Raw genomic sequence first — 2977 nt, 5'->3', positions numbered from 1 at the left:
AGGAATTCTTCTCTGATCTCTTTGTTTCTGAACACAAAAGGTTCTAGAAACTTGGGACTTCAGGAACTTCTCTCCTTAGCCTAGCAAAGCCATGTGCTTCTGCTGCTAGGTAACTATGACTGGTTTTTATATGGATCTGCCACCTAACTGCTGTGATCGATCACAAGATGCTCCAGAAAGAAAAAAGAAAAAGAAAAAATAGCACAAATGCTCAGTTAAGACTGAGTTTCACAGGCCATCAAGAGGGATGTTTTCTCCCATGAGTCTATCCCTTCAAAAATTAGAGACAATAAATTCATATTGGAAGCCACATCCATCCATGAAGCTCATTTTCCAGGAGTTACCAAAGGCTGGTTCCAAAGCAATCAACTCATCTTGGGGACTGGCCTCTAAGAAATACTTAAGGAGGTACATACAAACCCTCTATAAAGACTTTTAATTTTTTCTCAAATAAACTTATGCCAAACTATAAGTTTATCAAGTTAATCAGGGAACTCACTTAATTCTCCTACCTTTAGAAACATTTTCTTCAAAACTAGGTAGCTATTCCTCATTTAACGAATAATAAGAATAATTGCTGACATTTCTATAGGGTATTTTAAAAAGACTTTAGCTTTTAGGGGCAGCTAGGTGGCGCAGTGGATAGAGCACTGGCCTTGGAGTCAGGAGTACCTGAGTTCAAATCCGGTCTCAGACACTTAATAATTACCTAGCTGTGTGGCCTTGGGCAAGCCACTTAACCCCATTGCCTTGCAAAAACAAAAACAAAAACCAACCCAATCAAACTGCATCAAGACTTTTGGGATGCCTTGTGAATTGCTTTAAGATTTGGAAAGTCCTTTGTATATATTATTTATATGAACTTCACCACAACCCTATGAGATAAGAACTACAGGTTCAAGGATTATTATTCTCATTTTACAAATGAGGTACCAGACTTGTCCATATCACATAGTGTTAAGAGATGGCATTCTAATTCCAAACCTAGCAGACTTTATGCTAGGACACAGGTAATAAGTGACATAAAACTCAGATTCTTTGACTCCAAGACCTTTTTCTACTACATGAAGCATGGCATGATGGGAAGAACCCTGGTCCTGAGGTCAAGAGAAGCCTAGATTCAAATGTCAACTATAATATTTTGCTGATGTGACCATAGGCAAATCAGTTAACCTTTCTGTGTCCTGATTTCCTCTTTTATATAATGGGACTAATAATATTCAAATGAGATTATATTTGCAAAGGGCTTTACAAACATTAAAACACTAAATGCATATTAGCTGTTATTCTTATGTACCTCACAGTATTATTGTGATGAAAGAATTTTATAAGCCATAAAATACAATATGAATGAAATGTTATTACTTCATTATCCTGCCTTCTGCACAAGAGGTATTGACCTCCTTCAGCAAGTGAAATACTCTCATAAATATGTGTATATAGATTTCATTTCCATGTTATGACCACTTACTAGATGGGGAGAAAGGGTGATAAAAAAGGAAAGCTTGGAAGGAAGGCCAGAGAAGAGAGTGAAGGGAAAGAAGAATGAAAGAAAGTTGGGAATAAAGCAAGGGAGAGAGAATGAAAGAGAGCTGAGGGGAGAGAGAAGGGAGGAAGTGAGACCAAGGGGGAGAAAAAGAGGAAGAGAGAAGAATAGAGAAAGGAAGAGTGAGATAGAGAAAGAGGGGGGATGAAAGAGGGAGAGAGAAACAGAAAGGAAGAGAAAAGGAAAGAAGAAAAAAATAAAGAGAAATCTAGTGAGAAAGTGACTTTATAGGATCCACAAATCTAGAGTTGAAAGGAATTTCAGAGGACCCCTCTACCCTAAAGTCATAGGAGTACTATGTATCCAGAGAGAATGTTTTTTGGGGGACCACATTTTAGTAAAGATAAGACAGAGATAATTCAGAGCAGATAGCCAGGAGGATGAAGAACCATGAAATTATGACCCATAAGATTGATTGAAGAAATGGATCGAATTAGCATGTAAAAGACGTTAAAGGAGCCTGAAAGCTGCTTTCTAATATTGGAAAGGCCATTCCATAGAGAGGAATTTGCCTTATTATTCTTGGTTACAGAATTAGGAACAATGGGAAGACAGCAAAGGTGGATTTGAGTTTGATGTCTGGGAGAACTTTGTAGATATAAAGTGCTATTTTACAGTAGATTTTTGTTCACTGGAGGAAGTGACACAAAGCTGAACGATCACTCATAAGTTATGTTAAGATACTTAATGCACTTCATAATTTAAATGCAATCCACCTTTGTATTCCTACTGATTATACAGTGTTCCTCTTTGTACTTTGCGGTTCAGTCAAACTGACTTCATTCTTCTTCCTTATCCACAATACTCCATCTCCTCTCTCAGTACCTTTTGCTTGGCTGTTCCCTATACCATGAATGTACTCTCTTTATCTGTATTCTTGGATACTTGGTTTCTTTCAAGATTCATTTCATGCAAAACCTTCTACGAAACCTCCTTTGATCCATCTGGCTCTTAGTACTTTCTTTCCCAAATTACATTTTTTTTTGAGACTGGGTGTCCCTATTTTGCCCAGATTAGAAATATATTAGTCTTTCATGAGTTGGACTCCACTGCTAATGGGCAAAGAATCTTTATCCCACTCTGTTTTAATCTTGAGTCATTTACTCCTCTCAGACATCCCCTGTCAACCTCACTCATCCATGGATGGGTGGGACATGAGAAGAAAGAAGGGCACCCTATTGGTGCTCAACAAAGCAGATGTCCAATTGATTGATCAATCAATCATCATTATTCTTGCTGTAGCTCAGGACTCTTGAATGAAAGTGATCCACAAGACTCATCATCCCCCAGGAGTGGAGATTATTATAGGCTTGTGTTACCACATCTGATAACTCTGTGCTTCTTTTGTGCACTTTTATGTCCCACTAGCTCTCCCTGACCAAAGACAATAAGCTTCTTGAGGGTAGAGACTGTTTACTTAAAAAATTGTAT

This window comes from Macrotis lagotis, chromosome 8 (genome assembly GCF_037893015.1).
Source record: "Macrotis lagotis isolate mMagLag1 chromosome 8, bilby.v1.9.chrom.fasta, whole genome shotgun sequence".
NCBI classification, from domain to species: domain Eukaryota; kingdom Metazoa; phylum Chordata; class Mammalia; order Peramelemorphia; family Peramelidae; genus Macrotis; species Macrotis lagotis.
Note: the sequence above shows the minus strand (reverse complement) of the source record.